This window comes from Pimephales promelas, chromosome 12 (genome assembly GCF_988280905.1).
Source record: "Pimephales promelas chromosome 12, fPimPro1.hap1.1, whole genome shotgun sequence".
Lineage (NCBI taxonomy): Eukaryota > Metazoa > Chordata > Actinopteri > Cypriniformes > Leuciscidae > Pimephales > Pimephales promelas.
Window position 1 is genome coordinate 7,828,372 of NC_142780.1, and position 26,762 is coordinate 7,855,133.

The window sequence follows — 26,762 nt, forward strand, 5'->3', positions numbered from 1 at the left end:
TCCCGTTTGAATGCTTAGCCAAGAATAACAATCCATAATTCATGAGCTGCCGTCTAGTCCACAGACACAAGTCAACCGAGCATTTATTATTCATAGGCACACACCTCGTGTGATGAGCTCCAACAAATGGGTTTCAGGCCTGCTTTATCAGTAAATCATTTATTTTACTTTTAGTTTCGTTTGTTGCTTTTTTTTCTGCCTTGTTGTGTTTTTTTGGGGGGGGAGGTCGCACATTTAATATATGAAAAGGGGATTAAATCATCAACTGGCAGCAATTAGCTGTTATTAACTGGTATTAGCATACACAGAGCGAATGAGCATTAGAAAAATGCCTTGAAAAGACTTCATTTCAAATTCACCCACTGCAGACCTATTAAATCAGCCTAGCATATTAACATACATGAATCACATGTATGATCATGAACTCCACATAACACTGTTTTATGTGAACGGTAGGGGTCAGAGGTCATGAGAAGCTTCTGCAGCTGTTTATGAAAATGCACAATCACTCACACCAGACCTCTGCCATGTTAATGTGCAGTCATTAGCGATGTGAGCTGGATTTGATCATTTCTGTTGTGTGGAGGGATCCCGGGGCACATGTTTCCTCCGCTTTAATCAAATTTGAACCAAATTCACATCTGATTTAGCTGTTTATTTCTTCCAGCGCTCTTGATGATATGCGTGTGTTGGTGACCTACTTTTGCTTGAGCTGATTCAGCAAGAGGCAGTGGGGTGCAGGATTCAGGGTCCCTCATGTCGATCTGTCTATTGTGTTTCAGTTTGTGTGTGTGTTTATATGCATATACGGGTGAGAGTGTGGCTGGCGTGTGTTAGTAATATCAGAATGCTAATAACAAAAGTTCTGCACACTGTAAACGAACAGACACTTCCTTCACAACAAAAAAGTGGAGCAAGATGCATTAGACAGTAAAAGGAGTATGATCTCAAACTTTGAACTCAACATCTGCAAATGTGTTGCTGTCTGATGTGAAGGAAGAACATCTCTCATATAATAAAGAGGACAACACAGAGACAAAGCCAGTTCCCAGAGGAATGGATGCATTTCCTCAGATAAACAGGAATGAATCCTGTAACATGGTCACTCAGGAACTCTGTGGTCTGCACACTCTCAGCCAGTGGTTACATACACACCTTTTGTTTTAACAGGAATGAATTAATTCTGATTGATCAGTCCGGCCGTAGTGTTTATATGAACACTAAATAAAGTGACCGGGTTGATGTGTGCATTTTACAGTAAGTCACACAAGCTTCAATTATATTCAGATTTTTTTTTTTACATGCTAATACTGCATGAATATGCAGTCCTATACGTCTTCTTTTCTTTGTTTTAAAGACTTAAAATGTATCTATTTAATTCCTGATTAGGAGACTATGAGCACATGACTGTTGTGCAGTGCTGTTTTATTTATCCAGCAGTAAAAATGCCCCATTCCCAACCGTGCCCAAAACAAAGTGCCTGTGCATGAGTATGAAGTGAGGACTGATGGGACGGAGTTCTCTCCTCTTCACAGACGATGAGTGGTAGGGGAATGTTTAGATTAACACAACAGTCGTTTATGACATTGTATTTAACAACAACTGCGGCTTGTTCGGAAGTGTTCGGATGCTTGTTCGGCTTGTGCTAGTGCTCAATGAATAGTTTGTGCATGAATGACATTTGGAACATGACATCACTGTTTTATCTAGAGCGCCTATATACTGTACGTATAAATGAAATAAATAAATAAATTACAACAAAATAAACCACTGTAAGGCTGCTTGAAATAATCTGTATTGTAGGCTAGTGAATGCTAGATGTAATGCTCTTGCTATATATATATATAGATGACTAAATAATCAACAACACAAATGATGGGGTGAAATCAACAGCCTCAATGAGACAGCATGAGGCAAATCAGCATTTCATGTCAAATCCGAATGACTGCCCTCTGTTTGGGCTCCCTAGAGACCTAAAGATGTGTATATAAAAGTAATACAAATGAAAAATAAGCATCTAATTTCCCTTTTAAAGGGTTAGTTCACCAAAAAATGAAAATCCTGTCAGTTTTTACTCACCATCATGTTGTTCCAACCCAAGACCTTCGTTCATCTCCGGAACACAAATGAAGATATTTTTGATGAAATCTGAGAGCTGGATCACTCCTCCATACTAGTCCATTAGCTTCTTGAGCTTCTTGCTTCTAGCTTCTAGCTTCTTGAGAAACTTTCAGAGAAACTTGAGAAAGTTCAGACATCGTTAAAATACTCCAAATGACTTCAGTGGCTCAATCTTAACTTTATCAAGCGATGAGAATACTTTTTGTGCACAAAAACAAACAAAATAACGTCTTTATTTCAACTATTCACTTCCTTCTCTATGGGCAGTTAATGCAGTGTGATAGCGTAGAGCTACGTCAGACGTAGGCTCACTATTGGCGGACGCCGGTCATGTGTGTGATGCGTGTGACGTACAACAACAGATCAACTAGTAACTTGACTCGAGGCAGAGAGAGAAGTAAATGAATAGTTGAAATAAAGTCGTTGTTTTTGTTAGTTTTTTTGCGCATAAAAAGTGTTCTCATTGTTTGATAAACTTAAGATTGAGCCACTGTAGTCACTTGGACTATTTTAACGATGTCTTTAATAACTTTTCGAGGCCAGCAAGTTTCAATTCCTCAAGAAGCCTATGGAGTAGTATGGAGGAGTGATCCAGCTCAGATTTCATCAAAAATATCTTAATTTGTGTTTCGAAGATGAACGAAGGTCTTACAGGGTTGGAACAACCTGAGCGTGAGTAAATACTGACAGAATTTTCATTTTTGGGTGAAGTAACCCTTTAAAACACACACACACACACACACACACATATATATATATATATATATATATATATATAAACAACACCTAAATGAGTGAAACTGCATTTTCATTCAATCCTGCTGTTTTTATTTATTTATTTATTTATTTATTTATTTATTTATTTATTGAATTTATCTGAACAGACAAATTTGCCTGTGAAAATTGGACAGAAATTTTGTGCCGGACATTTCTATTGGATTGAATATGTGTTTATACTTTTACCTGGAGTCTCTGAGACCCAAAAAAGAATGCACATTTGATTTATGGAAGTTTAGATGTTTGATATGTTTAGTTTGTTAGTAATCCGTAAGGAAATAACATGTTTGATCTAGAACTTTTAATATAAGGACTTTTGGGTCTCTCATCCCTGAAACAAAACCACAGTGACATGCATGCTGAATGTGTATCCTAAAATATGCCAATGACAGAAGTATTCCATTCTACATCACTTTTGTGAAGTCTTTGAGAAAATGATGGTCTGCTTGTGAAGATATGACAGCAAAACATCAGAACAGGAGTGGAACAGATTCATGCAACCATTAAAGCAAAGATACAAGTAACAACAACTCTCTTCAATTACACACGCACACACACTTGTTCTCTCTCTCTGTGTGTGTGTGTGTGTGTGTGTGTGTGTGTGCACGTCCGTGTGTGATTCAACGTCTCATGTTGAACAAATCTGAGATTGAACAAATCTGACATTGTCCAGACAAGAGTCATATTTCACCAGGCTATTTCTTTAGAAATACATCTATGATAATTATCAAATTAAAGCCACATTACATAGAGCACAGTAATTGCGAACTCATTTGCATTAGCGGCCTTACCTTTTTAACTTGTGTGATTTGTGTACAGCTCTGCACCTATAAACCCAGTATGCATGGCGAGACGTGAATGAAAGTAGATGTCACGGCTGATGAAGGAGCTGGGCAGAGCGACACACGCTAACTGCATGAGAGGGCCATGATGTCTCAACCGCTAGCCCTACTCCGGATTTAACTAGAAAGATGCGGACCCTCTATAAAATGCTATCGGCAAACACCATCCTGTCCTTTCCTGCTAGCTACGGCAAAGGCTCAGCCACCACCCGGTTGGCTACCGTTTGGTTCCTGAAAAGGGAGGTCAGAGGTCGTCACCTAGGTGCGGACCATTGTCGATCCCATTGGTATTATGCTAATTATCCAATCGTTTAACTCTTTCGCTTAATCTCCCCTGTGGTTACCCTACAGGAGCAGTTCTTTAATGGCAATAACATTGTTATTCTGAGAGCAGTCATGCAAACAATAGTAGTGCAGAGACAGCGGTCTCTGAGGGTTAGCAAATGGCTCAGTAACATGAATCAGAGTGACCAAAGAATGTGTGGCGTCTGCCCTGCTGGAAACGGGCAATTATGTAAATAATGTGTGTGATCTTTAAAAATAAGAACATCGTCTAGAAATAAGTGGGTTAGAATCTGCATGTCAGGACTCGAGGACTTGCCGTTACTGGCTCAACGGCAGCTCTATCTTCATGTTTCAGCCTGCTGGACAGACTATCTAATGCCTGTGTGACGTATCGCGAATAATCTCACACCTGTTCGTTCAATAAGGCCAGAGGGCAACTGAGCCTGGTTTCTCCCTTTCTTTCAACTGATGGAGTCACATTTGGCTTGCTTCATGGAGACACTTAATATCCTGACACCATTAGATGAGAAACAAACTTGAACTGAGTTGAGCTGAATAATGACTCTATTGTTTTCTTCTTTATAGCGGAGTACAAAAAAATCAAAACTGATGAAGTTTGCAACATTGATACCTTTATTGAACTAAATTGAATCGACAGTAAACTGACTCGAGCTGAATAACGACACTGTTGTCTTCAGTAGAGCTGCTTATAGCTATATTAAAGTTGTTACGTAATGAATTTAATTTAGTCATGTCACTGAACTGAACTGAGTTGAACAATCAGTTTCCATCATTATTTATGTTACTTTCCTGTTTATTTTTGTGAAGCTGCTTTGAAACAATTTCTATTGAATGAAGCCTTATAAAAATAATGCTGCGTTGATTTGAGGAAGTAGGGTTATATCTACAGTACATGATACAAAACTTTATGATTCCATAGTCATGGAGCGCTAAACAGGTTAACTTATTTGTGAGCCTGTCAAACAGAGAGAGAGGTTTTTTGTTACATGTCCTCAGAATGAACCAGAGTGAATGAAATAAATAGCTTTAGACCTCAATAACGGTTGCGGGACGTATAGTGCTTGTAGGACTGACCTCATCATTGTACAAAGACACCTACTCCATGTATTGTTCCTTAAAAGTCAAGCTTTATGTAAACAGCATTTAATCATGTTGTACAGTCATGAGTCAGTTCAAAAACACTGCCCCATCTCAATCTACAGCTATTCATAGTCATAGGCTTTCATAGACTTTGTAGGCTATGTGTTGTAGAAATAGGGGGGGTCAATCAATAGTTTTATAATTACGAAAATTAATTCAATCTTATGATTTCCTTTGCAATCATCAGGGGCCTCATTTATAAAACGTTTGAATGCAGAGATTTGAAGTAGAGTGTGCGCATACACTAAAACCCAGGCCAACGTTCATATTTATAAAAACGGTCTTTGACGTGAAAAGTGCTTAGCGCCATGTCAGGGTCCAAGCTGATGTACGCACTTTTCCTTGTGGCAGAGAGTCGGGGAACTGCATGTATTTGGAAATATAAGCAATTATTGCTGCCCGCCATTCAAGTAAAGAATTTGGACGCTGACGGGTGCTCTTTTATATGTTAATGAAATCAATTATGTGGCATTTAAAAGGCGGAGATGTCAAACCATTCAGCTGAGCACAATTTCAAGATCATTTACAATTTATCAAAGACACCTATGGGAGATTTTGGACTCTGCACCACTATCATCAAACACCAAATGAGGGAATATATTTTGGAAGAATGGTGGTCCATGCCTCCAGTAGAGCATCAGCGACTTAAATTGTGGTGGCCCAACCCCATACTAAGACATGTTATGTTGGTTTCCCCTTTCATTTGTCACCCATCTGAGTACAGTATATACTCATTGTGCTTTTTTTCAATTATGCAAACAGAATTCTGCTGTAAATCAACTCTTAAAGTCAATAGAGTCATTATTCAGTTGAAGTCAGTAGTTTTGATTCAGTTTGGCTCAAGAACTAAAGTTCATAAATTACGGAATGAGTTCAATTCAGCTATAAGCAGCTCTGTGGAAAACACTGATGTCATCATCCTGTTCAGTCCAGGTCTCATCCAATAGTGACAGTGCAGTCAAATCAATAATACTTCAAATCAATAAGACTTCTAAGTCAGCAAGGCATGCTGGGAAGATAAGTGAGATGTGTCACTCTTGCACATAAATAAAACCAAGACAGCAACACCCAAACACAAATAGCAGCTCTGCATCACAGGGGTTGTTCATGTTTCACTTTCTACAGATTACCGCCTATCCTCTCTGCTATCCTTTTCTGCACTTTCACTTCTGCTGTAGCTTCTACTCCCCCAGCTTTCACTTTAAACTTGAGTGTTGTTGATCTTGTGTGATAAACTGCTAGAGATGTTCCTCATTTGTAAGACACTTGGGATGAAAGTGTCTGCAGAATGACTAAATGTACTTGTCAGTCTTTTCTCGCGGCCTCATCCACCCTTGCTCATATCTGCCTACCCTCAGAATCACAAGACAACACCCAGCAATCTACAGCTCTAAACAAGGCATTTAAAACACCCATATGAGCTATTAAAACTTCAGAGTTGCAAAACGTTCCCAAGACTTGAGTCCACCCCAAGCCTGTTGAAGAGTCTAGCCCTGAGCTGTAGACCCAGGAGGTTTCCACAGCAAGGTCAGACAGCGAAGAGGGTTATTACATTACAATTAGGCCCTGGCAAACCAGTAGGGAGTGGCGGTTCGACTTTATGAGCCTGCAAGTAATATGGGCCTGTTTGCTGATGTTATCACACAGAGCTCTGGGAGGGTATGGACAGTCCCTTGAGGTGTTTGCATGCTGTTTTAATCGTGCACTTACTAGATTTTTAAATGTCTAAAATGGCCAGCTCTCTTTGAAGTGCTCACCTCTTCAACCTCATAGAAGAACAATCAATGTGAAAGACTCAAGGAGAAGCCAGGTTGGCTTTCCTGGTAAATCTTCCTAAAGAATGTCGTCCTAACTCAAAAACACAAAAACTTGCTTTTCATTTTAAAACATTATTTGTACAATCATTAGTCTGACCTTCTAAAGGTTTTATTATTGTTCAGAGAACATGATGTTACTAGCATTATACACACACCTGAAGAACACAAGAACACAAACAGGGTCAAACGTAAAAACAGTGAAACCTTAGCAAACTCTCTGGATCATGTGTCCTTCACGGACAGGACACAAAGGAGCTGGAGTGAATCCAAACCAGAGGATCTCCACCTGGAGTCTCCAGAGATGCATAAGGAAATACATCTTACTTACAGTATGTTTTTTTTGTTTTTTTTTTTTAATGTGAGCATACTTTTTTATGGCTGTACCTGTATGTTAAACATGCATATAATATACACAGCTACACCTGCTTTAAAGAGCACCTATCATGGATTTTTGAAAATGACTGTTCATGTAGTGTGGAATATAGCTCTAAGGGAATGAAAACATCATGCAAAGATTTATATCTGAAAGTGCACCGTATATAAAGTTATTGTCTTTCAAAAGTGAGAGTCGACTCTGAGTCTATGAAATGAATTGTTTTTGAAACGAGTCATTAGCAGTTTCGTCGTGACGTAGATACAAAACATTAGCTCAGTGGCCGCTCCCAACAACTGCGCGCGCAGACGAGAGTGTAAACTTGAAGGCTAATATAGAACACATTCAAAAACTTCAGCTGAATAGCGTCATGTCGGAAAGACGCTGTGTTCTACATTGCAAAGATAGTTCAGCCACTTGTTTTCATTGCCTAGGTGACGAGCATGTGAAGAATCAGTGGTTAGAGTTCATATTTGCAACGATACCACAACAGTATAGCCCGAACCTTGTGTTCTCATCATTTTAATGACGAATCATTCCAAAACTTAAATGAATTCAAATGTGGATTCGTAAGCCGGTTGTTCCCGAAGGAGGGCTCAGTATCCAGTGTATATGGATCAGGTTCGTCCTCCTCCGAAACACAATCTGTAAGTATTATTAATAATGTTTGTTGTTATGTTTTCTGTAGCATGCACAATATAGTTATATTGTGTTGTGTGTTGTGTACACTCCGCGCAGCTTCTAAGCGGGGTAAAGTTAGTTTTGTTTTTGATATTCTCCAGACATTCATTGAAAAATGGCAATTACCTCCTAAACAACTTAGCCAAATATGACTTTGCTCTATATAATAAGCACTGTCCCTCAAAAGCCCTCGCAATGTGAGTTTCGCCGGGAAAGCTCGCTCTTGACGGAGACGCGAGTAAGGGACCGTGTGGAAAGTGCACTTTATCTGACACGTTTGTTCAAACACTATATACGATTTTCAACACTTGACAAGCTATAATCCTGGTTATGGGCGTTCCGTTGCCGACAATCTCTGCCTACGGTTTACCAATAACAACTGACTGGGTCATTTGACCAATCGCCGCAGATTCGCGTCACTCAAAGGAGGTGTTTGGGAAAATGAATCGTCGAACGAATCATTTGGCAGTCGTTAAGCAAATCGGGTAAAAATAAATGCATATTATAAGACAAATAAAGTGTTTTTTTTTTATGCTTGCATGCACGTTAAACTGTTTTGGGAAATCCCAAAACAAAAATAGGAACATTTCAAATGCTATGATAGGGGCTCTTTAAAATGTTGTGTGAATTATAGGATACAACAGATCCTGACCTGGTTGCAGAGGTTACTTTAAATGCAAGTTGTTGGTTTTTTTTTTTTGGTTTGGTTTTTTTTACATAGCTTGACTGCCATTGTAGTTTTTTGCTGCTTGTAGGATCCAAAAAGTGTATACAGATTAATTGTTATGTGGGTGGGTTGGAAGAATTTGTCATGGAGCCAAACAAAAAGTTGAGGCACATGTTTTCAGTCACTGGGTTTACAGAAAAGCTCAGGAAACACTGGAATGGAAATATATATTTGGACCACACAAATGCAAAAGACATTGCAGGCCAACAAAGAAGAGGTTTTCAGCAAGACGACATGCCTGAACATGCCCGTATCTGTGAGAGTCTTGAGCTTGCTGCTTCAGTGAAAAAGACGGAGCTTTCCTTGACCTCGGGTTTGTATTCAGCAATAATTAGACTCTCAAATTTAACCCGCAGTAAATGTTCTGCCCGGATTACATCAGCATTCCAGTGGGAAAATGGCAAACAGCCATTTAAACCAGTTTCATGGTGAACGATAAGGTCTGTTTTGAGAGTTGGCTATGATTTAACCTCAGTGACTGCCATGCAACATCTCTCCACGCTTTTCACTATAAAGGGACGAGACAACATGCATGATTGTTTGTGTTTGTTCATGATACAGTTTCTCCAAGCTGCCAGATCAGCCCTCCGGAGGGTCCCGCAGCATACAAATTAGTCTTTTATTGCGGCTGTTGACTGGAATGCACCTCACAAGAGCCACAAAGGTTTAGATCCAAGCCATAGAGAAATCTGAACAAGCGCAGTGGTTACAAAATGCCACGGTGGCTTGAGAATGAGGATGAGAAAGTGAGAGACCGCAAAAACCATTAGCATACCATCGTCTTTACCACCTTAACATTTTTGCATCTGTCTTCCCCTGACGCTCTCCTCCGATCAGGGCAGGCTGCTTGAATCCTACACATAAAGATAAATGTACTCTGAAAAGAGCCTGAAAAAAAACGTCAAGGCACCAAATGCATGCCTGGGTTCAACTCTCTAATTCAACATTATCTCAAGGTTAATAGCCCTGACACACAAAAGCACTTAATAACCCAATAAAACAGCACTACATCATTAAACCTCCCTCACAGCATAGCACTGCCGCTGCGCTGGGGACGGGGACCACAACAATGGCCGTAATAATCTCAGAGACTGTAATTCACAGCTAGAGTTAGCCTATAATTCATGAAACCATATGTTCAGATTTTGGATGAACTCAGAGAGCTGAGCGCAATTCAATGTCAGCTCTCGGACTCACCTTCAGGCAATAAGCTACTTTGTGAAAAGTTGGTGTTTTACTGCCAGTAGTGGTCATTTGAGCTGCAAATTGCAGTGAATTATATTTTGCCAAATTTGTGACAGCACTTCTGGAGATCTCTGAAACACGTTAAGATTCTCAAGTTTCTCTTTGATCTCAATTTAACCTCATTGCTCCGTGTTAGGGAGCAATAATCGAGCTGTGCTATCCAGACAAGATTCATCTTTACTCCAACCGTTGTTAACAAAAAATAAACAAAGTACACAATTCTAACAGGAAAAAAAAAATAAACATAACTTAGAACTCAAGTCTCTTGTGTTATGAAAGCACTTCTTCTGAACCAAATGTTCTTTTGGTTCCCCTTACTCCCTTCACTGTAATTACACACCTCCAAAAAAAGACAAATGATGAAAAGTCTCGAGAAATCGTGTCAATTTTATTTTTTGACATCCACGGTTCCTTTGTTATTGTACACAAGGTCTAAATGAGTTGCCTGCAGCTCTGTTTATATTACTTCTCTGTATCTCTCTCTGTATCTGTAAGTTTTAATAAAACCCTTTGGATGGGGAACATCTACTGCAAAACATCTGCTTGTTTCAAGTTAATCTAATCAAAATTAGCATCAAATGTTTGGCCCCATAATTTGAAATCAACATGAGCTCAACTGTTACATAATAGGCTATGCCGTCTAAGCAAAAAGACAAATTTACTGTTTATCAAGAGCCTATCAAATTATAGGCTCAAACAATTGCCACAAATCGCCTCCCACAGCAGGGCAGAAGCCCGTCAGGGGTGTGAAGTTATTTCCCCACTGGGCTTCTCTCCCCATCAGTAACAGCATGGTATGAAAGCCGGGAGTGGAAAGTCCCTCCAGGCCCAGTCCATAAAAATGGCCTGTTATCTATGAGGTGTAAGGCCTGGCACTACAGCAAGGTTCATATGGGGCCTGCTTACACGGCCTGACCTCACCATGTGCGTGCTTGTGTGTGTTTACTGTGTGAGGGAAGCAGATCTGACGAGTTTATACACAGTTTACTCTGTGTTTGGGTTACCAGGGAATTACGAGTCAGTAATGGTTTCTTATGAGGCCAGATTACTGTGTCGCATTTGGACTGAGTTTGGATTGGACTGACTTTTGTTGGGTTTGATCTGAAAAAGATTATTCTTTATTTTGATGAAACAAGCAACATCTGTTTGAAATCTATGTATGTACAAGGTGACACAGAACAAGGGTCCTTAAAACAAACACACACATCTGGAGTCCTTCCTGCTTTCAAGAATAACAGAGGAAATATGGACAGATAAGACATGAAATATGATGCATGATAAACTGCCACATCCTGCAGATGAAACATGGCCTCCCTTCAGTTTAATTTCAAAACCATCTCCCGCTTCACTCAAAGAGATTCTCTTTCTTCAGCCCATTTCGTTTTTATTCTGATGTTTATTGACCCATGACCGCAACACAAATACTGTGCTGGAGTGATGGAGGGATGAGGATGAGAGAGAACACAGGACAGGAGGGAATTACTGACGGCATGAATCTGGAGAGTCTTGGGCTTCACCACAGGAGCTCAGCCTGCAATTTCATCCATGGCCAAACCAGAATACGACCAACCCAGTCTGGTCCTGGGTAGCTGAAGGATCACAGCACCCGCTACATCTGTCTCAGACCTGCTGTCTGTTCATGTGGGCTGTAATTGCCAGAGCCAATCTAATCACTGGACTTGCCAAAGTTTGCAAGGGTAGTAACAGAAAATTCATGCAAAGTTTCAACATGCTGATGTGTTGTGAAATATGCATACAGAACATTTATATGATCTTGATGTTCACGGGTCAATTTGACCCATATTGGCAGCTATCCAAAAGCAACTGTACAGACCCCAATAAAAAAAAAATAATAATAAAAAAACATTTCTTTGTTGTTTGTCAGAGCTCTTAGGCTGTGTTCCCACTGCAGGGGCTTAATGCTCAATTCTGATTTTTTGATTTTTTTTATTTTTTTTGCAAGGCTCACATTTCCAATTAAATGCAAGCTTTTGTGACCCAGAAGTGACCCGCATGCACAGAAGAGTACTCAACCTCTCATTCCTGCCTACTTCAATGCACAATTCTGAAATTTGTCGCATATCAATGACGTGCGGGTCGGATACATGTGACCTTGTCGTTCAGATTGAAGTCGCATTTCAAAAGATCGGAGACATATCAGATTTGGACCACATAATCAAATAGCTTGGGTCACATTTGAAAAGATCAGATATGTGTCGTTCAGACTGACATGAAAAGATCAGATACAGGTTGCATAAGGGCAAAAAAATAAAAAAAATCGGAATTGTTTTGTTTTAGCCTGCAGTGGGAACGTAGCCTTAGTTCTTAAGCAGCAGTGTCATTTTATTTTATTTTTTTGGACACTGTTTTAAAACTGTTTTACAGTACTTGTTAAAGCTGCAGTCCGCAGTTTTTCCTCTTTGTCGCCATCTCTGTTCGAAATCTTTTGCAATTGCAGTCATTCGCGGAATTATCAACTTTACGTGAGTTGTGAACGAGGATGAACACAATGTTTTGAGGAGAGTGTGCAGCTGTCAGTCGCCGCACCGGTGTGGATACTGTCATTCGGAATCACAGATTATACTTTTTGGAAGTATGACCAATGTAAGAATTTTCACCCTAAAATGTCATCTGAACAAATAAGTAACATCCACTTTTGTTCTGACTAACTGAAAAAAAAGCATTGCACTGATTAAATCTACCAATCGGGCCAGTCTCTTTTTCCAAACTCTCAGTCCAAAGTCTTTTGCATTTTACAACAGGAGAATCTCTAGTTGACTCTGGTGATTGTCGTTTGAACCTTTCTGGATCCACCATCAAATTCATAAGTTTAATTATATCAAGTGCTGTGAGAAAAGGCTATAAATCTCCACCTCCAACATATTCATTTACAGTATAGCCTACGAATGTGATGTAATGACGCAAAGACAAGCTTGAATCTCCCATGGAAATCCACCATTACCACTGGCATTAAAAACATTATTACATGCTTACCATTTTGAATCAAGCTAAGGCAAGCAGATAGTTTTGAACACTGGCTGGTTATGTACTTGCTCAAATTTATTTTGGATCATTTTTAACCCAAAAAAGTTAAAAAAAAGTTTCAAGGTGTAGGTCAAAAAATTTGAGCATAGATCTGAAAATTACATTTCCTAATTTAATTTGTTTTCAATACTTTGGAGCAGAGAGATTAATTTTATGTCTTTTTAAAGGAGACACTTGTCAGATTATTTTAGAAGCAAAAAAGTAAAAAACTAAAAGAGCTAAAAAAAATACGTTTATGAACATATAAACATATATATATATATATATATATATATATATATATATATATATATATATATATATAAATCTAAACCCAAGATCTGAACAAGTTCTGTGCCAAATTGTAAGTTGATATGTTTAAAAATTAACTTATAATAAGATTTTTTTTTTTTTTTTTGGCAGCAGTACCAAACCTTTCCACTATGATATCCAGGCTCCACTGGTGACAAATAAGGATGCACCCATTTCCAAATAGTTTGGTTTAAGCGATCTTAACCATATATTGCCACAGTTTTCATAATATTTATGAAGTTGACATCCTATTCATTCAAAATTTGGGCAGTAATGTTAATATTTGATTTGAATTCCATCTCTAAAACCGACATAAAAACATACAGAAAGAATCAGGGTGTGCGTTATAGTTTGGCACAGATGGAGAATATTTCGGTATCTATCTATTGCTCTGTCATTTCTTTTAGACTAAGATATTATTGTTATAAATGTGTAATAACAAACGTCCCTCATGTGTGGGGGAGGGGTCGTTTTAAATATAGTGCTCAACAACATTTTTAGTAATCATAAATTCTTTGTAATGTGTGAAAAGTATTGATCTTAAAAGGTAATTGTTTTCACCTGATTCTAGATTGTTGTTTTTCAAAGTGTGATTTTTGGAGACTTTTTATTGCATCCAGTTGGGATCAATTGGACCTACTCCTACAAGATTGTATGCAGAATTCAAACATAACATGAGGGTTAAATGACCAGTACTAGCGCTCATCATTGTCCATCTTAAACTAGTTCCATCTTGGAATTATTTTCAGAGTTGAAATGGTTCTGTTGAAGAGTCACACCTGTCCCTGTCATCACATGTTCTAACAAAAGAAAATGGTGTCACAGACCACAATAAGCCACGTGAAGCATATCTTTCCCCAACACAACTGCAACACACCACCATCCTTGCTGATTGGATTGGGTTTGATTACAGTGTTTCCCATCTCTGCTTAATAAAAGTTAATATTTTAGAACTGTTCCAAGCTGGGCAGTGTTGCATTACCAGTCATAAATATCCAGACGAATGTACCGCAGTACCCCCCCCAATCCCACTGGCTCTAACCGAACATGAGCTGACCTCAACTGAACCACTATTGCTACTGAAACTGAAGCACAGCACTGAAACAGAGTTCATTAGTGCCTCTCGCCCTTATTGTGCTCAGCTCAGGTCAGGAACACAGCCACCCTGCAGCATGAAAAACATTGAATACACAGTAAGTTGTCCTCTCCATGTCTGAGACATCTGAAAGGTGTAAGGTGTCTGATGTCTTGAGACATGTCTGGGCCACAACACTAAATGAAAGTAAAGAGTTTACGGTTACGTGCTTGTTTTCCAACCCATTACACAGAACACACACTCAACTCGTGGGGGTGTGGAAGACAGGAAGGAGTTCTACCAAATAGGGACAGCCAAGATGCCTGTATATGATGCCTGGCAGCGACCTGAACCAGGGCCATTTAGAAACCTGTCTCCACTTAATATGCATCAGTTTCCAGTGCTCATGAAATATAGATTAGATGTGTGAGATAAGGAGAGAGGTCCGTAGAAGATGGTGGCATAAGGACAGATGGAAGAAAGTGAGAGAATCAAAGAATGAAAGATATAAACAATAGCCAGCAAATGAAAGGAGCTAATGGTTCCTTGCAGGCTGGTCTTTAATTACAGTCCTCTGTTGGCATGCTCTGCAAACGCTAGGACCCAGACTGCAGCATAGTGTCAGCCGGATCTGGGCCGACACTATGTTGCTCTCTGGGGAGTTTCTTCTAGCCTGGTTCAACCAGACTCTAGTTCATTTCATTTCCACATAGAGTCTGGAACCGCTCCATTGAGAAACGTTTCCTTCCTTGTAGGCGGGTTCACTATTAAAGTTCAAATCTATTGGATCTGCCCAAAGTCACTCACGATCTGCCATAGCCAATCGCTAACGGGGTGTCGTGAGTGACGTATGTCACGCGCCGAAGAGGATTATGTTACGAGCGCCGCAGGTTTTGTTAATCTAGGAACAATTATTAATTCGAAATGTATATTTGACACGAAGGACAGTGATATATACATCCAACGGTGGAAGCTGTGTTACTCTAATCATTACAAATACGCCGCTGTGGTCGTTTTCTGATCTGCCGCAAATGCTGTAACGTTAGCTGCTACGGTGAATGATCAGTCTGTCTCTATCTGCAGATGTGTAATAAACAACAATTTTTCATATTACGTCTTATTGTTTCTTAATTACCTTAATTTTGGTCTTCAAAGTATGTGTTTGTACATTTTTATATGGCATTTAGTTTTTTTAGTAAAACAAATCAACCATTGCCATCTAAAACTGAAAATCAAATATCTTCAAAGTATGGGTTTTCACATTTTTATTTATGACAATTATTTTTTTTAAATCACAACCAATTTGTATGATTTACAACATGTAAAACTGACACACCAACCTCCTGCACAAAGGGGCTCAAAATGTTCTATTCATCACAAGAATCAGTAAATATACAGTTGGGAATATGAGCGACTGACATGACTCCTGAGCGGATCTTCAACCATAGTTTAGCAGCCAGGACTCGGGGCTTCCGAACACCAGGCTAATAAACCGTCCGTCCAAAATGTCACGGTCATCGTGCACGAGCTGCCCAGCACAAACTTCCAAACTTTCTGCCTCCTTCACTTGGTCCTCAGTTGTGCAACAAGAGGTGAGACGATAACAATCCGGCTTTAAATTCTGTATATTCGGCAGTTTCTTTTCCAACAACGGACCGAATAGCTTTTCTCACGTCTTTCTCTGCTGCCATTACTGAACTGAAACTGACGCGCTTACATCAACGTCATCGTTCTCAGCCACTCCCTCTATTCGCTGATTGGTCCTACAAAAAATTGATTTCTGGAAACCTAAGGATATGGAGCGGTCCCAGACGCAGTACTGAAGTAAAATGAAATTGAGCGGAAGTGCGTAGGAGGGCGCAGCCAGGCTAAGTTTCTTCAGCCAGTCTTTTCACTGCAGCTTCTCTAAGAAAAAACCCTGACAGGCCGTTCCACCACAGGAGGGGCCATATCCCACCAAACGTCTCATCAGCCTGAACCTCAAAACCAATAATGGACACCAGAGAGGTTGGCGGCCAGAGGGAGGAGCTCAGCTCATCACATTTTTTTTTTTTTTTTTTTTGCTTCATTACCAATACACGCTTTTATCTTTTAGGACCATTTTAATTGTACAGCCTGGGGATTCCTGGGTCCTCTCCTGTCATTAGGGCTGACAGGAGACTGCTGCATTAGGGGTGGGAAATACACTGGTAGACCAGTGGAAATTTGTCAACCGGTAGAGATTTCTGATTATCGTCTCTATCGGAGCTACGAAAGCGTATGCGGCATCACAAAAGCTTATTTTTTGAATATGTTTTTTTAAGCCTTGCGGTTTAAAACCAAATGATTTTAAACCCTTCATATGCAATAAGCAGTGGAAGATAAATGCACGCACTGTATGAGAGACAGTTTCTGAGTGCACACACCTGAAACACACACACACACACACACACCACTGCTCATACAGTGCATGAGTACTGAACTGATTACTTTTTGGATGCCTTTTTTGGCTTGAACACTCAAATTCACACACTTGAGTCAAAATGCCGTTTTTGCGAGCATCCTGGACAGTTTATCTTCTTCATTACTGTACACTTCATTCTACTTCATTACAGCACCATTACTAAGCAGTCGATCACACACATAACTTTCCACTCCCATTGTGGCTTTTTTGGTTTTGTGCTCTCACACTAATATGCCATGTGTAGTAAATCTGGCACTTACTTGCACACAGTGGGTCCTATTTTAATGATCTGAAATGCAAGTCAAGCGCAAAGCTCATGTAACTTTGTGGGCGGGTCTTGTGCGCTGTTGCTATTTTACCGGCGGGATAAATTACTCTTGCGCCCGACGCAAGTTTAAAAGGGGTTGGTCTGAAATAGCTTCATTATTCATAGGTGTGGTTTGGGCATAACATGAAATAAACCAATCAGAGCGACATCCAACATACCCTTTAAGAGCAGGTGCGCATGTTGCATGGCGGATTGTTATTATTAAAGCGGATTTACCAGGCGCGCGCATGCAGGGAGCGTTCACAGCCTCGGTTTATTTCTTGTTTACCACAAAAAAAAAAAAAAAAAAAAATTGATTTCATTTCATAAGAACTGAACTGAGGTGGACGATGACATCACGGTTTTCTCCCGAATGGATTGTATATATAAATTATCTAAATTAATAACTTTTTTTCAACAAAAATGAACCATCACTGAATTTACTTAATCTAGACACTGTTTTCTTAGCAAACGTTGTTGCATTATTTTCCTTTTATCAATGTAAAGCTGCTTTTAAACAATCTGTATTGTATAAAGCTCTATATATTGTAAATAAAGGTGACTTGACTTGACATGACGAGATACCCAAACAGATTATTTTTTAAAAATCACAATGTTACACTTTTCATTGAAATCAACCTACAAATGACTGAAAGTGACTCCTCTTATTAAGCTTCAATAAAGTATTTTTTATTTAAAAAAAAAAAAATACACTGTAAGAGCAAGAGACAGATTGGGAAGGTGTGTACATGTTTTTTTTTGGTTTTTTTAACAAATATAATAACTCAATCAAACTGCAAATGTAGTAAGAGGAGCTATGTTTCCACATACACCATACAAACATATGCACAAGTCTATCAAAAAGAGGTACAAAACCTTTAAAAGACACAGAGAGGATGTTGCTCTCCGTTTCTCTGTTGTTTCTGTGTCATTGAGCATTGCATGTATTTTTTTTTTTTTTGATCGCTTTCATCACACGAAACTTCCTACTGATAGTTTCACTCGTCTCTTGAGTTCCTGATTCAAAACACAGCATTCATGATGACTCCATTCACTCCAAGCTGTATGTTGCCTTTACCCAGAGAAAATAACAAATCATTTTGTTTAGATGGTGCTGTAGTTTGTCACAGCAGTGCAAAAGATGCAAAAGATTATAGACTATAAAAAAAATTGTAAATAAAACAAGCATTGTTGAATCAGGGTTTAATATCAAATAGTTAAAATACTATTTCAGTCTTTCTCTACAAAATTCAGGTTTAATTTCAGGTTTAAAGTTTGTGTCATTTGTGTCACCACTCATTGTTTTTTTTTCCTTTAGTTCCTGTTTCCCTGCTCTGTTTAGTTTATATATATATATATATATATATATATATATATATATAGCCACCAATACCATGACAACTTGATGTTTCTTTGTAATTATTTATGAAATTTAGTAGCAATTTTTGAGTTCAAATTTTTTCAAGTAAATCCTAAACCTATTTTTTTTAAGGTATGAGACTGCAAAAAATATTTCCTGAACATGCCCCACGCCCTCCATTGGTCAGACAACCAGAAAGATCCACCCCAAGCTCACACCATTGGCTGAGCTAATGTTGTCAATGTCAAGTATTTTAACATCAACATCATTAACACACCTTTATTAACTAACTACACAACATTAAAAATATATAAACACTACATTAGCAAGAAATCACCTTGACCTACTCAAATTCTTCAATAAAGCGCAATGTGTCATTTTCAATCCAGCACAACATTCTTTGTACACTCCACACATCTTCAAAGTTTTCCAATTTTTTCCATATGAGAATAAAAAATAAAATCATGTTTTATCCTTGCTTTTATGAGCCCCTTAAATGACAATACAACATTTGTACTATTGCCAGCAATTTCATATTTCCTACTAATATAAACAGCCATTTTGGCTTGACCCAGAATAAAGTTTAACAACCGTCCTTTCTTCTTCTTCTTCTTTTTTTTTTTTACAATATTTAAAACCAAAAATAAACACAATCATTGTAAACACTTCATTAACATTAGTAAATAACATCTCCAATAAACCAAATAAAGGTCTTAGTCTCTCACAATGCATAAAACAATGAAAAATGGTTTCTCTTGCACCACAAAAAGGACAACTATCTTGCACATTCGGATTCAAAAATGAGATAAAAGCATTTATAGCAACAATTGTAAAATTGGCCATTGAAGATCACCCACATGTTTAGTCAATGGTGGTTTATAACAAGAGCCCCAGAAAGGTTTGACATCAGAATCAACACTTAAATGATCTCTCCATGGTGTATCCATACGTTTTAACTTCTCATTATTTATCACCTTCACACAGACTTTATATAAACTTTTTCCTCCTATTGTGTCGAACATTATATCTCTCACATGCTCTGAGGTTGACAAAACATTTTCATTTTCTATTACACTTTTGGATATCACCATACACGGAAAATTGTCTGTTTTATTAGGAAGAGCTTGACTTGAAAAAAAGTTCCAGTCGTCTTCACTCAAATTTTTCTGCCACTTTTTCAAGAGAGAGAGAGAGAGAGAGAGAGAGAGAGAGAGAGAGAGAGAGAGAGAGAGAGAGAGAGAGAGAGAGAGAGAGAGAGAGATCCACAGGGCATCCGCTGCTCATTTCAGAAACTCTATCAGATAATGGTGCACGTCTCATATAAAGGCCAAGGGCTGGTGAACCAGACACCGGCAGCCCATATCACTTCTACTGCAGAGCGGACTGGCTCCAGACACCAGCTCTGAATGGCCTGTGCGGGAACAGGGGGCCGATTCAGACTCATTGTTGGAACCAGGATGGGGCGGCTTCCAAACCGCTCCATTAAACCGGACACCGAGACTCAGAGCCTAGAACATCTGTCAGGCAAACCCAGCCAAATCAGTTGCAATCCTGTTTCAGAACCGGAGGAACTACAACTCACTGCTGTTTTGCCTGATGCACAGACAGGGTTTCTTCCATCGTGCAAGCAGGAATTTAGATTTCATTCCATATAAAACAATTGTCATGTAATATCTCTATGTTCTTTGCATTTGAACTCCTCATTCTCACTGAAAGTACAACACATATATTCCTAAAATTCCCGTTAGGAATATATGTGTTGATGCACTTATTTCACTATTAGCCAGTAGAAACCACATATTGGTGTACTACATCTAGTCTATGAAAAAAGCATAAGATCATAACTCTCCTGGTGTGCTCAGATGCTATGACAAAATACATTATTCTGTCAGGTGTACACACTGTGAAACAGCAATAGAGTGCATGAGCAGAGAGGGGAGTGAGACTGTACTGGTAATGTGAACCAGATACCCATCAGACCCACGTCTCCTCAAGCACGTCAGTACAAGTACGACCACAGACTCATCCTGCATGGTCTCTGCTGATGTTTTAAAGAATGAGCGTGTTGTTGCTGCCTTGATGAGTTTGTGTGAAACAGAATCCTAACTCCCATCCTGAATCCCACAGCAGGAACGAGAATGATCCTAGATTAGTTGTGTATAAAGGACAGACCAGAAAGTGTTCTTGAAAGAGTCCAGAGTCCTTGACCAGAAAGAGTCACCATGAAATCAAAATTGACCATGCTTATTCATTTTATTGAATATTACAGCATTTATTATAAATGATTTATCAATGCTAGGGGTGATATTGATGATAACCATGATAATATTGCAATATTGTTACTTGTGTTAATTTGGGGTCTCTGAATACTGGTATCATAATAATATCATATCATAATGTTTCAAATTAATAGTGCACATATGATACAATGGCATGTAAATTATCCAGTGCCAGTGTCTGGATGACATCCCAACAAGGTGGTGTCGGTATTGCACCTTAACACTGGTTGCCATGAGTCATAAAACACACGAAGACACAGCTTGCAGCAGCCACTGCCATGTAAAAGCATGTTGTCGTATATGACAGACGACACACTCTACCCACACTCCAAGAAAGTTAGTTCGCCAGTGTGGAAGTTTTTTGGATTCCGTGCAAATGTCTTATTAATCTGCACAGGACTTGCCAATCAATAGTGAGGGCAAAAGAGGGCAAAACCCCCATCCTGATCACCCACTTCTGCTATCTTGCAGATCACTGACTGTACAGAGAGTAAGTTACCAATATTTTCCTGAAACAGGAAATACTTGATTAATCTGTTAAATGTGTGTGTTTCATTATATTCACACATACTGTACAGCCAGTGCACTTCTACTTTTTTTTTTTTAAATCCATGTAATCTTTAGTTAAAAACATGTTTACTGGTGTTAGGGCAAAACAACCTGTCACTCACATGAGATCGACCAATAGAAAACATCAAAAATCCAAACAATTCCCCATGGACAAAATCAAGTCCCGCCCTTCATTTTCTCTTGTTCCTGAAGCCGTTTCACTTACATGTCACAATAGGGAAGAAAAGATTAGGGCAACTTCCGCTTCACTCCGAATTTATATAGAAGCAGTGTGACAGGCTTTCTTTTTTTTCTGTGTGCACTTGGTTTTATGGGTGACCAAAAGATTCAGTAAACAAACAATGACGCAGCTGGAACAAGCAGCGTTCTGCAGGACTCTGGTAACAAGTTGAAGTGAAACTAGTCCTCTATGGTGCCTCCAAAGGGTGATAATACGGCTAAAACTGTGGAAACAAGTGTCTAAAATGTGAGCTTATGTTTAAAGGGACTCCAAAAATGTGCAGATGATTTACAGCCATACAATTGAGATGAAGATAAATGGCTTCTTCGATCTCAGCTAATTAAAACCCGAGCCTACAGGAGGGAGACGTCCATGTCCAATCTAAATGTCAAGCCGGACCCAGAGGAGCCTCTTTAACTTCATCAGAGAGGGCTCAAGTGTCCACCGCTGGCTACCTATGTACCTCTACTGTATGATCGCTCCACAATAACAGGGTGTCGCATTCAGAGATGCAGGCAAGCGGAATTAAACACCCCGTTCATTTTAATGAAGCACTCAGAGAGAATAAAGGTCATCTCTGTTCACTTTTGCTCCTGTTCACTTATTATACTCACAACTTATAGCTCTTTGTTTCTCCCTCCCGACTCCCTTACTCATTTAAAAAGTGGCTTAATGGTCTATCAAATGAGGCATGTAGGAATCTCAGGGCTTCATTAGACCTAATCCAGTGTATGTGTAGACCAGAGTTGCTCCCTGTGGACACATGCAAGAAACTATATAAGTTACCTTGACCATCTGATCTGGGCTCAGTTGGACTGCTTCTTTGAACCAAAAAAAAAGAGTATGTAGACCACGCGAGCTACCAGTAGCTCATGGCCTGATTGAATGTAGCTCGCCAAGGGGCTGTTCACATATCACGTCTTTTGCACGCTCAAGTTCGTTATTTATTAAAGCGATTCGCTCATCTTTTCCAGGCACAGCAAGATGAAAAAATCTCAACTTTTCAGAATGTGAAGTGCACCGCAGTTCTTGTGACAAGAACCAACCAATCAGCTTCACCCTTTCCATAGCAACAAGCTCAGTCAACATGAAGGATGAGGGTGGACCCCAAACACTACGGGTGTTTTTCTATTGTCTCGAAATCTTGTAGCAGAGCTACAACAAGCGCTTTTCGTGGTGGAAATCTACTACTGTAAAACTTCTATGTCATTGTAGAGAGCGCAGTCCATGGTTGCATAGCAACAACAGACAACACAGGAAAATCGGACTGAATTTGACTATTAATAATAAAAGATAAGATAATGTGCATTGTAAATGTATTTTTTTTTTACTAATTTTTTTTATAAAAATTATTTAAAGCCCAGCTGCTCCCGACAAGCTGGATGGCGCCTTGCGTGGCTGACACCGCCGTTGGTGTATAAATGAGTGAGCAAATGTGAGGCAATATGTAAAGCGCTTTGGTGGCCGAGGTCTGTACATGTTTATTTGAACTTGTACATTTTAGATAACATGTTACAAGACACTCCTTTAAAATATGGCCATCATTTTTTAATGTTATTATTCTAATGTTTATGTAAACAAAAAGTGCAATTGATGCTGGTTTTCGACATAAAACTTGGTGAATTGATTTCATTGGGTAGTATTAGTACTTTTTGAACAAGATTCTGTGATATTTTGGTCATCATAATCATGAAATGAAAATGTCATGCCATTTCATCTCTAGTTATGATCTACTAAAAGTTTTTACAGTATAATATGCACAGTAAAAATATTCTAGAATTTTCTAGGATCTCTATTTCTGTTCTTTTATCTGACACAAAAAGTCTTTTAGATCTAAAACAGTTTGGATAGTTGTAAATATCAGAGTTATGAGACATCATTTAAGATATTTACGTGTTGTATTACATAGCTCTCTGTCACTTTCATTTTTAAAAAGTAGTTCTCAAACGAAAAAGGGCTGGAGACCCCTGATCTACATTCTTTAACCTTCAGAACATAAAGCTTCTTCGGTCCACACAAACCATTAATGGATAGTAAAATAAATGCAAAATGGGTAATTCTGCTACTGTCATAGTCATGATGTCACGACACGAATAGGGAAATGAAATCAATATGAAATCAATTCTGTTTTTTTACTTTTAAAATTTTCTGGATCTGGTTTTAAATTCAGTTCAAATCTAATTAACTGAAATCATGTCAACACTTTAAGAACAATTTATTAAACAAATATATTATAAAATAAGGTGTCAATTAAAGGAAGGCATAAGACATCATATTTTTTTTAGTAGTAGTAGTAATAGTATTTGACAGGAAATTGTTATTCATATAATGTAGGTTAGCCAATCTTATCAGAAGTCTTAAAGGTACAGTGGCAAAGAACATTTCTCAACAAATGATCAGGAGTCTCATTTAAGCGTGTGTTCGCACATAGCGGGGCTGGAAACGTACGTACGCCAGTTTCCACGCAAATGTTGTGATCTATAAAAAAACAAACTTGACGGGAGAATGTACGCACCTTTGAGCCGTGCGTACGCACATTCTGGAGACAAAGGGAATTGGCGACACCGATGGTGAGCTGGAGTTAAATGTCTTTTTGGTCACTTTTAGACCGAAAATCTAAAGAAAATTATGGCCTTGGCAACAGAAATATAATAGAGTACAAATATAATGTCATGGCGTTGGGCCGTTTAGTGAAACTGACCAGCCCGTTCTCATCCTTTAGCGTCACATAGAACGCTATATGACAAAACGGCGGTATACTACGCACATGGCACCCTTTATCGTTAATCTTCTCTCTTCTCGGCACATAACTAATCCAAGATGGCTGCAGCGTGAGTGTTTGGTGCAGACTGGTCTGCTAATCATGGAATTATTTGCCTTCAATTAAATGTTCGATAAGTATTATATCTAAGCTGAAAGCCTACAAACAAAGTTTTCATTGATTATTGATTTAAGCAAGCTCTACAAAAGGAGCAGTCAGCTCGGATTTGTGCAAGTGCTACAATGGAGCAGTCCGCGTCAAACAAATTCCTCTTGGACGCACTGCAACAATTAAAGTCCGAAATGGTTTCCCATTTTGATGTAAAGATGGACAATATACAGATGAACTTAGATACAATAAAGCTTTCCTTATCAAACTTGGGAGAACATATATCGGAGCTTGAGCAAAGAGTCGGTGGCAACGAGGATAATATATCTGATCTTGGAAAACGAATCAAAACACTTGAGAGTGAAAACGCTTACCTGCGGGACAAGGTGGATGATGTCGAGAATCGTAACAGGGCTTATAACCTGCGCTTTATTCACGTTCCCGAGGAGTCGGAGGGCAAAGACACACGTGGATTTATTTCCAGTCTGATTCAGCAGCTATTCGGGAAAGAAAGTTTCTCTACACCACCAGCTATAGAGAGGGCTCATCGCTCTCCAATGCATCGGATCAAGGACAGCGCCAGGCCAAGGGTGATTGTGGTAAAGTGTCTCAGTCTCCGTGACAGGCACACAATCCTCCGACTTGCCCGGGAGAAAAAACAACTTGAGTATAATGGTGATCGTATCCATATATTTCCTGACTTTAGTGCTGCTTTGCTCAGCAAGCGACGTCAATTCGATGATATCAAGAAACAACTCCAACAACGTAAATTGGAATATACTCTGATTTACCCGGCCACTCTCAGGATTATCTTCAATGGGAAACCTCATCTGTTTAAAACTCCAGCAGAAGCGAACTGTTTTCTACAAGGTGCTGTATAGGCCTAACGCTGACTGACTTTACTTGTTGATTTATTGACGTTACTTTATTCGACGGAACTTGCTGTCAAATGGCGTAATCTGTAAAATTGTGTAAAAAAAATTTTTTTTTCTTTTCTTTTTTTTTTCTTTTGAAGGTTCTGATTTGATTCTTCCCTACTTTACGTAAATTGTATTCTATAAGCCCTTGCTGATAAAAAGTTGAAGCATATTCCCCTTAGTTGTATGGTGAGATTTATTTATTTTTACAAGAATGTGCTTTCTATTGTTTTATTCATATTGGGAGTTAAAAAGTAAATAATGTAAATACAATATTCAGTAGGCTATTTATTGGCAGATAGTCTGTTTCCTTTTTTTTCTTTTTCTCTTTCTTTTCATTGTTTTGGATCATGCAGTCTGTGCTTGTTTGTGTATGCTTGGAGAAACTAGTGTGGATGTATGTGTGTGTGTGTCTATGTGTGTTGCTCTTCCTCCAATCCCATGTCCCTCTCTCTTATCTACTTATGAATGACTATGGGTAAAGGTTTATTAGTTATCCACTTAAATATTAGGAGTCTACCTCATAAAATTGATCTTCTTAGAGCATGGCTCACTTATAACAAACCTGCTGTTATTACTTTGTCTGAAACCTGGTTAAATAGTAATGTACACGATGATGAAATAAGTCTTGATGGCTATAATGTATATAGAGCAGACAGAGGCAGTCGTGGTGGAGGAGTTGCTACTTATGTTTCTTCAAGTTTATCTTCTGAACTTATTATTGCTAGTGAAAGCCCCATGTACTTTGAATGCCTTTTTGTTAGAATATGTTTTCATCAAAATAAACGGTTGATCATAGGAAACATATATAGACCCCCTAACTCTCCGTCCGAATCAACTAATAATATTCTTCGCACTATTAATTCTTTAAATTGTTCTGACGAAATTATAGTATTGGGAGATTTCAATCGAAATTGGCTTGATAGGTCCTCTTTGAAAGAGAGGAATCAGTTTGAAAGCTTAAATCTTACTCAATTAATACAGGAGCCTACCAGAGTGGTGGGAAACTCCAGGTCTCTTTTAGACTGGATCCTGGTTACGCATCCCAATAGAATTGCTGATTCAGGTGTTTTATCTGATTGCTTCAGTGATCATTCAGTTATCTTTTGTATATGGAAAATAAGGTTACCTCGTCTACCACCAAAAATAATCAAGGTAAGACAATTTAAAAATATGAATAATGATGCATTTATTCAAGATCTGTTATGTATTAACTGGGACAGGATGGATTTAATTCCTTATGTTGATGATGCCTGGAAATTCTTTCATACTGAGGTATTAAAAGTCATAGATAAACATGCTCCATGGGCTTCAGTTAAAGTGAAGGGTAGACAGCTACCTTGGATTGCTGGTGACT

General features: G+C 38.8%; 1 protein-coding gene across 1 annotated transcript in view; it reads right to left on the minus strand.

Annotated features, from left to right (window-relative positions):
- LOC148976928 (uncharacterized) overlaps positions 1–26,762 on the minus strand; it is a 189,449-nt gene that overhangs the window by 90,383 nt on the left and 72,304 nt on the right. The gene's annotated exons all lie outside the window — the stretch shown is intronic.